The sequence below is a fragment of the Rhinolophus ferrumequinum genome, chromosome 4, assembly GCF_004115265.2.
Source record: "Rhinolophus ferrumequinum isolate MPI-CBG mRhiFer1 chromosome 4, mRhiFer1_v1.p, whole genome shotgun sequence".
Lineage (NCBI taxonomy): Eukaryota > Metazoa > Chordata > Mammalia > Chiroptera > Rhinolophidae > Rhinolophus > Rhinolophus ferrumequinum.
In genome coordinates, this window is record NC_046287.1 from 66,594,173 (window position 1) to 66,610,747 (window position 16,575).

The following is a 16,575-nucleotide window of genomic DNA, read 5'->3' on the forward strand; positions in this document are numbered from 1 at the left end:
TAAAATTGTATTTATTGTTCCCTCCATGATGTGAATTTCTTTAGTTAATGTGATACTGTTTGCATTATTTTCATTTCCTTGGTATTTACGGTTTTGCTGTAATTTTTAAATAAGTTTAATTACTGAACACCAAATATTACATATGCAGGTAGTGAGCATATTCTTAAATGTAAAAAACATAATAGTTATAAAAGAAATAAATAAGAACAAGTATACAGCCGCATCATAGAGAAATTAATGCAGACACAATTGCATACATACTAGAATATTGGTTAGGATAACGAATGTTTTTCTAATGTTAACTATTGAAACAATCATTAATTTTTGGAATAATTGGGTTTATTTAATGGGATTTGTCATTTTAGTATAAAATGGACTTTCATTTTGGGTTTCAGTAATGCATAGAAATGTCTCTCACTTAAATAATGATAATTATATGTTTACTTTTAGATTACACAGACTGTTTTGGAGAAATTTTACCATAGGGAAAGGCAGATGATAAGTCGATGTCCCTTTGCCAAGGTTTCTCAACAGCAGTGCTATTGATAATTTGAACCAGATAATTCTTTGTTGTGTTTGGGGATTGTCCTACGCATTGTAGCATGTTTAGTAGCATCCCAGGTCTCTACCTACTAAATGCCAGTAGCACCCCTGTCCTGTGTTGTGACAATCACAACTGTCTCCAGACATGGCGAAATGTCCCCTGGTTTCTGAGAACATTGACCTGAACCAGTACCGTGATGAGTGCGGTAGCTGCAGTAAGTGGCTCGGTCTGATTGAGTGACAGAAGGATGGAGAAGAGTAGAGTAGTCTGAGGAGAAGTATATGGGAGATAAAAGCACCTGGATTCCTTCCTAACAGATAGGATGTGGGAGACACAAAGGAAAAAACGAAATAAGGTTGACAACCCGATCTGTAACATGATCAACTGCATGGCGTCATCTGTCGGGGTAAAGAGTAAGAGGAGGGTGTCGATGAGGAAATCACGAATTTAATTTTTTCATGTTGATGGTAAATCTGAGGAGCCTAAAACACATCAAAATAAAGAATTTTGTTCAGAATAAAAAGTTTGGGATTATAATTTTACTTTTTCTTCGTTATTTTTTATACTGTTCATTATTCTAGGCATTTTGAGGGGAAGAAACACAGTAGAGGGTAAATGTATTAAATATTTAGATTATTTTACTCAATTTTTATTTATTTTTTAATTAAAGTATAATTGACACATAACACAATAGTTTGACATTTGTATATATTGTGAAATAATCAGCATAATAAGTCTAGTTAACATTGGAATTATGATTTTAATGTCAGTTCTTACTAGTATGATTTCTAGAATATTTGCTCTTACTCAGACCCTATCTCTAGTTCTCCCCTATCAACCCTGGAACTGTGGACATCACTGAGAATTTTATTTTCAGACCTTTTCTCTACATACATCCAGCCGTAGACTGCAAATATTATTTATGATACGTAACATTATCATCCCTGCAATTTTTTATGAATCCCCTCAGGTAAATAAATATTTTTCTTAAAAATTATAAAAAATTTAGTTAAACTAATATATTAAAATATCACATATAATATGTATATTCTACATTTAGATGGCCGACCTGCAAAACCTAATTACCTAATTTATAACAATTTTTTATTCCCCCCCTTGGGGGCCCTTGGTTCAACTTCCAAGCATTTCCTTGGACATCAGCTCATGCATTTAATCTCATAACTGGCCAGAAATTTCATTTCAGCTTTACTTCAGTCAAGCTGGCATCTCTCTTTTCCATCAGTGATAGAATCTCTTTTCTCTCTACTTGCTGTGACTTCCTCATTCACTGTCCTTCAGAACACCACCAACCAGGCAGTACTGTGATTTCTCTAGCCTGTCATCCACATCCAGCACTCATATTGTAGGAGCAGGAGCTAGTGCAGAGAAGAGAAATAATCTTTTTGTCTTTTTTCTTCTTCCCACCACTGGTTTTGTCTGTGTGTCAGAGGCGCAGTTCCATCTTCAATGACCAATCTTCCAGTTCTTTTTTAGAAGACAATCCTAAATTTTTGTCTCATCACATGGGTGATTACGCTGAAATCCATTTCTGTAGGCTTCACCTCTCTCATGCATTCTAGCCCTAAATTTTCAAATCCCTGCCACATGCCTGAGCCTGGACCACACCACCCCACTGCTAATTTTCATCCTTTAAACAAATGCCATGATCTTTACTCACCCACCACCACCACCATCACGCCACTCCATTAGCAAATCCAATTGGCTCAACCTTCAAAATGTATCTAGATTTTTACCCTTCTTACCACCTGTTAACCAGATCCACCACCATCATTGACAAGAGCTTCCTCACTAGCCTCACCACTTCCACTCTCTTTCATTGAGTCCTTTCTCCTCTCAGCAATCAGCGTGGTCATTTTAAAACGTAAATCAAAGATGTATTTTCTTTGCTGGCCACTCTTCCTGTGTGCTCCTACTGAAAACAAATTTCTTGTGTTACAAGACCCGCACCACTGGCATCCCGGCTGCTCCATGTGAATTCGTCATCTACCTCTGTCCCTGGGTGATTCCTATTTGCTCATCCTAGAACGTGAATTGCTGGTTCCTGCCTTGTAGTCTTTCCACTTTGTTCCCTCTGCCTACAGTACTCTTACTCTAGGTCTTTCTATGACTGGCTTCTCATCACTCGGGTCTCTGTTAGGAAGGATTCTTTCCTGAAGAGAACTTTCCTGACCATTCTAACAGTTCCCCCATCCCAGTCGCTCTTTTTCCAATACCTCCTTTTATTTTCCATTTGCTGCTTATTAGAATGAAATTATTTTTTTCTGCCTGGTTTTTGTCAGTGTGCCCCTACTAGAAAGCATGCTCCATTAGAGCTAGAGGCTTATCTTGTTGTGTTTTTTTAAAAAACTCTCTATTCCCAGCACTTAGGATAGGGTACAAGGATAGGGTACATCATTCATTCATTTGTTAAATAAATTAATATGACACAGACAGTTCAGACCCAACAGTTTCAAATTCATCTCATTTTTTGCTTTCACCAAAAGTGTTCTGCAACTTCAATTCTCTATTCTAGTGGAGTTTTATCTACTTTGTAGATAAAAACAGGACAGTCATCTTTAACTACTCCCTTCTCTCAATTCATTTGCATTTGTTTCTCAAGCCCTTTCCATTCAGACTCTAAACTGTCTGTTGAGTCCATACCTTCCTCTCTTTTCAGAGTCCCAAACATTTAAAGTGGCCTCCCAATGGGTCATTCTTTGCCTGCTGTTATTGATTCTCTACGCTACCCACAAAATTACCCTTCATAAAATATAAATTTTGTAATGTTTTTCTTCTTGAAAGGGTTCCAATGAATCACAGGAAAACATGTAAAACTCCTTAACACAGCTTTTAAAACTATTCCCAATCTGGTCCTCTACCTTCTTTTTCAGGTGTGTCTATTTATTTTTTAAGCTTCTTTTCCATGTACTGATATGCACTGTCTGCTTCTTTAGAATCAACCCCCTACTATTCCTTGAAAACGTCATACACTTTAAAATATTTCTTTATCTTGTTCAAGCTATTTCTCTGGACTGGAATTCCCTTTCTTCTTCCTTCCACAGAGGAAAATCCATTTATCTTCTTCAAATCCAATTCAAATGCCACATCCTCCATGGAATTCCTTTATCCTATCTGTCAGAAATTAATAATTCCTTCCACTGTGCTCCCATGGCCTTGACATAGGCACTTCTGTTACAGCACTAAACACCATCTGACCTAGATTAAAGCAACTTCGTGCGTGTCATCCTGGTAAATTACAAGCATCTTATCTTGAGGGGTAGAAATTGACTTGTTCATCTTCCTAAGTGCCCCATGAAACCTAGCAAATTCTGTGACTATATAGTCTTTTGGAAGATGTTTGCAGAATTAAAATCGACACCTAAAGAAGCAGATAAGCTTTTGAGAGCATCTCAACCAGAGATTTATGGGCATGCTCATTTGCTGAAAAACACAAGTAGCTTTCTTGTCATAGGGTGACCCCTCGGCCTTAGTCTCCTGTTAAATATTCACGCCCCACTGTGACTTCCTAACATCTTTCCCCCTCCTCCATCCTCATTACAGTATTTTGACATTCTAATTATATCTTTGGTACTTTTTCATATAAGGTGCATCAAATCCTCTTTCAAAGTACCTTTCTCAAAGTATTTGGCACGAGAGGTTTAGTTCATTTGTAATCTCTGATTAACACTGTTCATACCTCACTTTAGCTGGCAAATGGAAAACAAATGGTGAGGTCCAAAGTTTTCCTAGCTACTTATGGACTCAGACTGGATTTTTAAAGTTTCAAATAGGAAAAGCCAGATATCACGTGCCTACTGATGTGATGCAATCAGAAGCACACATACCCACCTATGTAGTATACTTGCCCCCAAAATTGAGCTTGAATCTAATCAATCTTCTAAGACTAACTCCTAATTACAGAAAATATAGGGAACAATAGGTCAAGTTAAATAACATCACAAAGAGAACAAAGGAAAAAACAAAATGGGGTAAATTCTATAAGACAACTGATCTAATTTTTGCAACATCAATGGGAAAATATGGGGTGGGGGGAATTATAGTATAAGAAGTTAGCGAACAATGTCGAAAAAGGAGAAAAAATTAGAGCCTCTAGAACAGGGGTGTCCAAACTTTTTTCAACGTTTTTCACCAAGGGCCATATGCGGTAAAATACACAAACAGCCGGGCCACTCACTCGAGGTAAAGTATGTACTGCCTCACCTGGTTTATTTAGGTAAACTAAATGTATTTTTGGAATTTGCTGCGGGCCAATTAACAATGGATTGTGGACCGCAGTGGCCCGCAGGCCGCAGTTTTGACACCCCTGCTCTAGAAGGACCCACCTATAGTGAAATGGGTCTAAGGAGCTCTGAAAATCAAAGAATAGTTGTATAACTCCTTGACTCAGAGACCTTGCTTTCCTGAGATGTGGCCTCTATCAGAGAAAAGCAATGTGATCACAAATTTTCTGATTCCGCCACTATCCTTTGATATTTCAGCCAGACTTGCTGTACTTTGGTTTAATTTCCTTCAAAATTGAGGCTGTAACAGTAGCTAATGGAATAAGGGGGAAATGGGCTTTTCAGTGTACCCAACTGATTGAATGAGGTTCCTCAAAACAGGTGACAACTCTAGAATCAGATTCTTAGAGTAAATGAAGAAGTGGCCTAATGCACTGTTTAGAAGCCAAGAACTGTTCTCCTGACTTGCCTCACTTGAGTTATAATGTGTGACTAAGAAGTTGAAAAAAGAAACAAAAATAGTGGCTGCAGAGTACTCCCAAAAAAAGGTTCCCCATTAACTGAACATCCTATTCAAAACTGCAATGTCTCCCTTATTGTTGCTATCTTTCTGGGTCCACCATCATCACAGTTTACCAGCTGTTTGATTTTCTCATGATCTACCTGGAAGCCAATACATATAGCTACAGGAAAGTAATTACGTTCTTTAAAAGGGGGTCGGGGGCAGCATTGCTCTTTATTCCCCTGGCTTCATCCATCCTCAAATAATACCGTGGGAAAGGAAAGGTAAAGCATCTCCTCTGTACTTTCAAGTGGAAAGTAAGCACAGAAAAAAATACACTTAGCTAAAATCACTAAATGACATGAGACTATTAAAAGCTGTTACTTATTTTTAAGTATTGCTGTGATGCAACCAAACATATAAGCATAGTGGCTTGCAAGAAACTGTGATGTGGTAGAAAGAGTGGTCATCTCAGGGTCTTGCCAATAGAGGAAACTGGGATGAGCAACTTCTCTGAATCACTGGTAAAATGGAAATCATAAAACCTGTCTCACATGGAAATGGGTTCATGGACATGATGGCACTTTGTAAACTCTCAAGCTCTATCTAAATGTGAAGCATTGCTACTGCAAGTTTTATTGCCGCACTGAACATTAAATGGCAATGATAAAGTTGCATTAGAAAAAGAGATTATTTTATATTGACCAGGTATTAGATAGAAAGTCAAATCCCTACAAGTCTAGCAGTCAAAATTCTTAAAATGGAAAACATTTCTGACATATGGATTTAATACATTTGGCAACTATAATTACACTTGACAATTGAATAAAATAACCTATCATATTGGTGAGTATAATACGTTTGCTCTCCTTTTGGTGTCTCTGTGGATTATTAATTCTCTGAAAGATAATAGGTACATACCATTTTCTTAATCAAATGAAGAAAATCAAACCCTATTAAGAATGCCAGCATTTGCACTCTTAACAATAAATTAGGACCCTCAATCTTTTTTATTGTAACAGTATTTGTTGTTAAGTGTTATCAAAGATCAAGTCAAAATGCAAGTCATGTATCCAGTAAGTAGGAAAAAGCCCTTTTTCTTCTTATTCACAATTGCATTCTCCTCTGAAATAAAATAATAATAATAATAATAATAATAATAATAATACCTGGCATATATTGAGCACATATTATGTGTCAGACACTATTTTAGTCTTCCACAAATAAAATCATTTGTATTGTACATATTAACTGTATACAATTTTCATATCTATTTCAATTAATTTAGAATAATTTTCCCTTTATCACTTTATATTTTGTTTTATCTACATCACAATTCCGAGACTGAATGAGAGATGTTCTCATCTACTATCAAAAGGGAGTTCCACCCGAGTACATGAAATGACATATTTAAATGAACTCCAAAGGACTAAAAGTTTATCTCAACTTTTCTATAAAAACAAAAAGAATTATTTATCCCCATCGTAGTATGTTAGTTAATTGAGCTAGAAATATTACATAATTACTGAATCCAAATTTCTGAATTCAAAGTTTAAAAATGGGTATCTTTCTTTATATAGACAAAAATATGTTCTACTTCTATAATGGTTCATATTATAGTTCTTCTTCTAGAAAGCTAAAAATCTATTAAGAAATTCTCTGTAGCTTAAGTTCCAAAAAGATAAATATTCTCCATCACATTTTCTAATACACACCTCTACTGAGATTTGTCAGAGAGTCAGAGAAATTGAAAAGAGGTGGGCAAATACAGATGGTTTGAATTACCCAACAACGCCAAGAAGTGGATTCTACATCTATTGAAAAGCAAACAAAAAGCATCTCATGTCAAGATACAAGCTTGAAAAGTTTTGATCAGTGTGTTTAAAGGACTTGTCACACCTGCATGCTTATGACAATCACCTGCCCACTGCTCACCTGGCTCTGACAGACAACCAAGTGAGCAGAAATATACCGCAGCCCCCTACCCTCCCAGCAAGAAGGCTGCTATAAACAGGGAGTTGTATATGTTTCTCCAAAAGCTATGCATTAAGCACAAAGCACTTGGTAAATACTGTGCTTAGCAGGTTACACGTAATTATCGCAATTCTTTCAACCCCACCTATAAAATAGCCACGATTACTTTCTATATTTCACAATGAAGAAACTGAGGTTTAGATGACTCAAGTACTTCACTGAAGGTCACACAGTAAAATGCAAAGAACTAAATCAAATGCAAGTATGTCTGATTCTGGAGCCCACTCTCTTAACCACAATACCATATTGCCTAAATGTGATGGGCTTCACTAGAGAAAATTATAATTTGAGTATTGACTGCCTAATTCAGTTTACTTATACATCTCACGTGATAGAGAATTACCCAGCTTTTGGGATAATTATTCAAAAAATATAAATCTCTGAAAACCTCTGTTAATTTTGAAATGTACACATCAAGGATGTTTACTCCAAGTATAAACTTTGATTACTGTTATAAGCAGTAGTAGCATTACTTATGTGTTAGGTTATTTACTTATCATTTAAATTCATGAACAATTTCCAGCTCTAATTAACAATTCTAAACAACTTTATAAGTCTTGCTAAATATTTCTGCTGTTCTCCCGCATGCTATTTTTAAAAAGATTATCTTAATTTAGTGATTTGAGTATTATACTGGAATTTAGGATACTATTAGGTTGGTGCAAAAGTAATTGCAGTTTAAAATGTTAAAAATAATTACAAAGACCACAATTACTTATGCATCAACTTGAGAGCTAGCCCTCTTCAGCTTTATTACTAAACGCCCCCTAAAATATAAAATAGTTCAGTTTAAATTCCCTGAACACTGAGCAATGTAACTGGCAAAAGAAGTGCACTCTATGTGTGCATGTGTTCAAAGTGAATACTACATCATTTTCATTGTTAAGAACCTATGGGTCTAATAGTTTCTAAGATAAATATAAATTTGCCTAAGTAATTGTTCAATAAAAAGACACTTTTTACATACTTTACTATTTGCATAACTTACTCATTATATAAGTTTTCCTCAAATTCTAAAATCCCTGTGATAGCATGATGCAATTCCGGGGGTAATCTCTGTTGGCCGTCAAATACAATAGCAAGGACATTTTGCGGGTGCAGGAAACCCCAGTCTTGGTGATAGCTGCAATCCTGAGTTCGTCTTTAAATCTAGTTACCAATCCCCACATGAAAATGACCTATTTCCCTGCCTACCAACCCCTGCCTACCTATTTCCTTGACACTAGCTGTTCACCTCAGCGATGAGTTTCTCTACAAAACCTTTATGTTCAGAATTTCAGAACTGGAAAAATTATAGGGATCATCTCTACATACAAACCTGCTCATTTTATAAAAGAAAAACTGAGATAAGGGGAGACAATTTGCCAAAGGTCATTTTGTTTATAAATTTGAATTTGATGCCAAGATTAGTAGAATAACATGAGAACTAAGCTGAGCTAAAAAGGATCAGTGTACCTACCCTTCTGGAGAAGCTCAAATTTTGGAAATTCTATATTAACAAGAGGAACATCAGTGGGTGGGTTTCAATTCTGGTTCCATCAACCCCTAATCTTGGACAATTCATTTAAATTCACGGATTTCAAGTTTTCTATTCTATAAGATAAGCAATCAAATGATCTTGAAATTTCCAGTAACCTTGAACAAATGAGGAAGGTAAAAATGTGTGTGGTTGTTGAATACAGAAGTAAAACACCAGACTGGAGGCATGAATTAGAATATAATAACAACAACCATTAATTGATCATTTACTATGTTCCATATACTCAGATAAATGTTCTGCATGTGTTTACTTAATCCTCACAACTTTGAAATAGATTCTACTATTACTTTGATGTTGCAGGTGAGGAATCGAAATTTAAAGAAGTAACTCAGCCAAAGTTTCTACCTATGAGTTGGAGCAATAAGGGGTTAAACACAGGTTGCCTAACTCTAAAGTAATGCTTTTAAATACTTCACTGTCCTTTGGAAAAACATTTTTCTATCATTTTTCTTAACTAGCCACTTTTCTGGATTTTTTTTTTTTTTTTAGAACAAATGTGCTTCTCCATGACTCCTGATAAAATCCAATTCCTAGCTCTGTGGGCAGCCATTCACTCCATTTCTGTTCCCGCTGGCATCTGTAAATTAGCCTCTGGTAATTATCAGTGTAAGAAGCAGCAGGCAGTGTACAGAACAATGTAACTGTTGGTCAGATTCCAACATGGGAATGTAGCATTCTTGAGACATAAATCAACCAACCATGGCCCAACCTGAGGATGGATTTGCTCAAGCTTTAAAAATAGGCTTAACTGCCATAGCTGTAGGCAAAATACAAATTCATATACCTGAAACAGTAAATCTTCAGTCTGCAAGAAAGAACAGGTGTTCACACCTTGTCCTCAGAGACAATTGGTTCCCACTATGTTTGACCAGACGGTGAGTACAATTTTAGGGCATCTGTCCTCCCTTGACAGTGTCTTGCCTTCAGTAACAGAAGTCATATGCAAGGACTGGAAATGTAGCCCGAGGAATAACTTTAACTTAAAAGTTAAGATTTAGACTCAGTAGCAAGAGAATAACTTCCTAAGAGGCCTAAAATCTCACAGAGTTTTGTTTTCTTACATGCCTAGGCTGTGGAACACTCATATATTATTGTGTTTTTCTTTGGGGGAACTGGAGCACATGGGAGAGATGAAACTAAAATGACCCAAGAAAATAGGTTATCTTGGGTTTAAAGCAGGGCTTGGGAAACTACAGCCTCTTGGCCAACCTCCCTGCCACCTGCTTTTGTAATTGAAGTTTTATTGGAACTCTGCCACTCCCACATGTTTCCATATTGTTTATGACTACTTTCATGCTACCACAACAGAGTTGAGTAGTTCATGCTACCACAGAAGAGAGCACCTGACACCTAAAACCTAAAATATTTATTACCTGGCCCTTGATAGAAAAAATTTGCTGACCACTGGCTTAAGGCATGGTGAACTTGAAATCTTAATATACTTAGTTCTTTGTAAGTTTCTTATAAAAATATATCTATATCTATAAATGAAAAAGTAGAAGTGCTCATCAGGTTACCTATTTTATCTCACTTAAGAAAATGCAACCTAACAATCTAATATCAGCAACTTTAACATCAGTTCCATTAGCAGGTGGTAACTGTGCTGGTCCCATAACTTCATACTCTACAATCAAAATGGTTCAGTACTCCTAGTAGAGACATCTCATCATAATAAATTGTACTTAATGAAATAAGAAAAGAAAGGGGAAGAAAGGAAGAGTGCCAGGCACAACGGACAACATCTTATTTGTCTTCAGGGCACTGAAGACCTACTTCGTTTATTTCACAGCTATTCCTAGTCCTGGCCTTCTTACTCTCTTACAAAGTGTGTCAAAAAATAGAAGACCATGTAAATGAAGTCTCCTGTGGGCCTGAGATCAGGCCCTAAAGGTGCAGAACAGAAAACATGACTGCTGATCCTTTGGTCTAAGTAGAGATGGAAGACAGATTCAAAGAAATAGCACTGAACAAAAGTGAATCAACGTTTAACAGTCAACATAAGTGAACCAGAGCCTCAGAGAAATGGTGGTTATAATGTTCTACTGAGGATCTATTTCTTTTGATCTTCTGTATTTCAAAGTACCTGTTCTTCTATTCCTGAATGATCTTGGGAGTCCACTGAGAAAGTACCAACATAAATTAGAATGATGGATAAGGAAAAATCTAACTAATATTTTAATTTCAAGACAGTAGACTTTTGAAATTCCAAAATTTAAAAGTTTACTGAAGCACAAATCGGTATTGCATACTTTGTAAATTTGGTAAACTGAAATGAGTCATTTACGTAATGAGTGAGCACAGCTGACAGCCCAGCTCTCACATCTCAAAATAGCTTTATAGTTCTCTGTTCACCTTCCAGATGAAGCAATATTCATGAAGTGATTACCAAAATGGTACACCAAGGAAAACTACCTGCTAGTGCTCATGACAGAAGAGGAAAAAGGTAAGGAAGGCTAAGAATATGATAGTTCTAAAGCCACAAAAATGGAAGGCTTATGGATACATGCTATATAGTGATATCATAAATGTGAGCTTTTCAAAGTTTTAATAGCTATACCACCTGTTCATGTCAAAGGAGGGAGCAGGGCAAGATGGGTATAAAAGATAAGAAGAAATCTAGCTGTGGTACTGTGCATTCTGGGACATACTGTGTATCATGTACCTATATATATATATATATTGGTTAAACGTACTGAAGAACTGAGCAGTTGATTATAGGTGCCTTCATGGTAGAGAATATATACATAAATATCTGTTACAGGAGAATTTAACCATAAATCAAGTGTAGAGACTGGGGGCAAGTGCAATCTCTAGACACTGTATGTTAACATACAGTGAATTTGAAAGGATTCAGCACATTTGACAGTCAACAAAAAGAAAAAAATGCATGGAGGTGATGCAGGGGAATATGGCAAGGCAGTGAAAGAAATTGTCCTGAAGGATCAAGTGAAGAGCAAGTATCTGGAAGTTACTCACTAGAGGATCCAGCAGGAAACTTCAGATAACTATTTGGCATTCTCAATAAAATATTTACATTTCCACTATAAAACAAGAGAGTCCTGCTATGTGGAGAGAACAGATCAGAAATAGAAATAAAAAATGTGATAAAATGGAATGGAATGAGATGGAGGAGATGGATCAGTGGGGTTTAGGATTCCACTCTAAGAATTCACTGGGACATGTTATCGGCTCACCAGTTTTCATAATTTTTGTTACTGTCATTTTCATATTTTTTTGATGAAAACATGTATGCATTTTGAGTGTATATACCAACTTCTGGGTCATAGGGTATGTGTATATTCAATGGTAGTAGATACTATCAAACAATTTCCAAAGTGGTCATACCAATTTATACTTCCATCAGTAGTGTATGAGAATTCCAATTGCCCTCCACCTGTACCATCCTTGACAACACTTAACCTTTACAGTCTTTTTCAATTTAGCGATTCTACATGTATGTATATGTGTGTATCACATTGTGATTCTAATTTGCATTTCCCTGATGGCTGAATTTGACCACCATTTTATGTTTCTTACCATTTGGGTATGCTCTTTTGGGTTCATATCTTTTAGCTATTTTTATTGGTCATTCTGCATTTTTCTTATCAATTTGTAGGCATCCTTATATATTATGTATACAAGTCCCAACCGTGGCTTGCCCTTTCAGTTTCTTAATCATTCATTTGATAAACACATTAATTTTAATATGGTCCAATTTATCAAATTTTCCTTTACAATGTCCCTTTCTCTGTACTGTTTTGTATGCCATTAAGAATCTGTCATAGACTCTCTCTCTTCCCAGATTATAAAAATAGTCATTTTTCTAAGATATTTATTGTTTTACTTTTCACAGCAAGATCTGTGATTCATCCAGAATTTATATTTGTGCATCATGTCAGGTAAGGGTCAAGATCCATTTTTCTATACTGATATCCAATTAAACCAACACTATTTATTGGCAGTGCAATGGAGAACCGTTGACCATCACAGTGTTCTTATATATGGATCCTAATTGACAACTTTATAATGGTGAGTCTCCCTATCCACTGGTTCTGACTTAAGGCTAATCCTTGTGGACCCGGAACACACTTCATGCAATCTTCAAATCAGGGTGGGAGTTTATGGAAACCATGTGGCAACTGGAGTTATAACATAAGTCCCCACATGATTGACCAAGTGAAATACTGAACCTATTCCAGAGATATTTTTTCTAGTTTCTATACATTGGAAGATATATTCAGCAAATGACAGAACATCTTCATTGGCTTCTTAACCCACTGAGTGAGAATTAGTATGCTAAGACGGGCCAGGTGAAAGCCCCTGGATCTCCTTTTCCCTACCAAAATAGTAAATCAAAAGTAATCCTGTATCTTTATGGAAAATTCTGAGTTTAATGTTACCAAGAAGAATTTGAAAGATACAGGATTGGTGACTCCTATCATACAGCCATTTGACTCACCATTTAGTCTATGCCAGAAGACAACTGGGTCTTGGAGGATAGCACTGAATTGTTGCTAACTAAATCAGGTGATGACGTTCATTGGATCTGCTCTTCCAAATGTGGTCTCTTCGTTGTGATCAATCAACAATCTAGTAGCAGATAGTTTTCTGAGAAATACTTTTTACCTGTCCCTCAAAGCGAAAAATATCAGAAGCATTTTGATTTATTTGGCAGGATCACAAGGATAACTTTTGAAAATTCTGACACAGTGCTCTCCCATCTCTTGAAAACTGATTGCTTTACCATCCCACATGGCATTGCATTGGTTTTCTACATTGATGATATGAGGCTGATTGGACCTAGTGAGCAGTAAGTAGCAGGTACCAGATATATACATGCCAACAAATGAGAAATAAATCCAACTGAGGGATGATTTCAGTAAAGTTTCTGGGAGTTCAGTGATCTGAGCCATACGAGGTTATCTCTTGCAATATGAAAGACCAATTGCTACAAGTTAATTTCACCAAAGCAGCATTAGTCAATTTCTTGTGGCCCGCTTGGATTTTATGGAAAACATACAATATTTGGGTGGGTTACACTGGCCTAATTATTGAGTGACCCAAAAGGCTACCAAACATGAGTGAGCTAGGAACAAAAGAAGGCTCTCCAGTTGTCCAGTTGCAGAGCAAGCAACTCTGCCATTTGAGCTTTGACCCAGCAAGTTCCATAGTTCTCAAATGTGCATAGTCAACCATGATACTATGTGAAGATTATAGCACGCCCTAGTGGAACGATGACAGCAAAATCCTATATAGGATTTTAGCAAGTAATTATTCTTATTCAGGCTACTACACCTGGTAGAGAATTCATGCTTGACCATGACACATCGAATGAACATGCAACTGGAGTGACCCATCCGGGTTTGGGTATTAGCTGACCTCCAAGCCATAAAGACTCGAGTGCCCAGCAGGACTCTATAATCAAGTGGAAGAGGTCTAAATAGGATTGAATTCAAATAGACATTAAGGCACAAAATGCATGAGTTTGCTTTATTTTCCCTGTGTACTTACTCATACTGATCTGCCATATTGCCATCAGCACATTATTTATGACCTAATAAGGTGGTCCCTACATTAAGTTGATAGAGAAGGAAAATATTTTTCCTAGTTTACAGATAGTTTTGGACTATATGAGTAAATAAAAATGTTCAAGAACTGTAGCGGACCAGCCGTTACGAGTCGAACAGTTCCTGACAAGGGGAGTGGGAATGAAAAAGAGACACTCACACAATTGATGATGTGGCCGGTCTTCAGTGATCCTGAAGCGCGGAGTTTACTTTCCTTTACCAATATATACCACCTGTGTACGTGCAGCTTAACAATCACGAGTGAGCATTTTCTCATTGAAAGTAAAATTTGCAACTTTTACATATGAACTACAGACTCACTGAAACTCTCCCAAAGTCATTATGTCAAGGACAAAGCCCACCAATTACCCTGATAATCATCAGTGATCTGTGTCCGGGAACTGGCCCTTCCCCCCTCATTCCTTAGCAGCTTGCAAGCACCCTCCAGGTGTAAGCAGAGACAACGCCTTAAGAGCTAAAACTGAGCCAGTCTGCAAGGTTACAGAATAAACAAGAAATCATGGCTCCCCACAAAGAACATTTTATTGCCCACTTTGTTGAGGTGGAAAGATGGCCTGAACCTTTCCCAACTCGTGGGAAATAGCTGATGGTTTGGTCAGATGGTAAGGGACTTGTAAGCAACTAGATGGGAAAATTGACATAAAAAGGAGGTTTGGAGAGAAGTTTGTGGGTACAAAGTATAAATTATTTGTATCCCATGAAAATATTAATCAAAAGACCCCTTCTGTGAATGAGTCTCTCAAAAAGGACCCTAAGGTAAAATAGTTCCTATGAAAAACTCAATAAGAAAAACAACGTATAGAAAGGGTAAAAGCAAACTGCACATAATTTTTTAAAAAACATTCAGAGAGTACATGAAAAATGTATGACAGATAAAAGATTACACACACACACACGAGATCTGACAATTACATTCACAAATCCATCCAAGAAAAAGTGCTACATACCTCATTGCTGAATATCACTATAGTCACCTTCAAAGTACTCCCCTTGGAAAGCTGTGCACTGACGCCACTACTTAGTCCACCCTTCAAAGCAATTTTGGAAGTCTTTTTCTGGAATGGCCATCAGAGCTGTTGTTGTATTACCCTTGATATTCTGAATATTGTCAAAATGTCTTCCTTTCAATATTTCCTTTATCTTCAGGTAAAGAAAGAAGTCATTGGTGGCCAGATCAGGTGTGTAGGGAGGGTGTTCCAATATAGTTATTTATTGTTTAAAAACTCCCTCACACGCAGACCCATGTGAGCTGGTGCATTGTCATGCTGCAAGAGCCATGAATTGTTGGAGAAAAGTTCAGGTCATTTTAGTCTTTTTCATGCAACCTTTTCATCACTTCCAAATATTAAACTTGGGTAATTGTCCAGCTGGTACAAATTCATAATGAATAATCCCTCTGATATCAAAAAAGTTTAGCAACATCGTTGCAACAAGTTTACAAACTTAATTATCATTAGACCTTGGGGGGGGAGAGAGAGAGAGAGAGAGAGAGAGAGAGGGAGAAAAGAAATATAGAAATAGTTTATGTCTCTTAAATCTGTCCTCTCCTTTAAAATCTCTAGAGTTTACGTCTGGCTTCTCAGGCGGGGTAAGAGATGTGGTCAGACTGTATAACATAGAAACTTTCAGGTGACTCTCCCACCTGTTTTTAACCCTATGACTCAATTTCGTCCCGATGGTACCTGTTGCTGTCAAGACCTGAACAGGTCTAAATTCTCATCAGCAGCATTTGGTTTCCATCTTCCTTTATTCTGCTTTCGGTCTTCTAAATATATGTGACATCTGTCCATTTTTGCCTCTTCTCTAAAATGTTATGGTTTTATTTATTTTACTATCAATTTATAGAAAATGGGAATGGCAGAAAAATTAATGCCTTTAACCCATCATTTAACAGCACTTCTATCCTTACCTTTTTAACCACCTCCTCCAAGCAAAGGTACTTTTTCTTCTATACAGTTCTTTTCCCAGCTACCCATATTACTACTTGTTCCCTTTCTAGTCCCTGTGGTCAACTCCCACCTCCATTCTTCCGTCATCCTGCCAATCTTGATCTCCTATTACACTTTCTCTGTGGAAAATGGCCTGGATGTCAGATTCAGATAAAGAACAGACTAGATAAAGCAAAG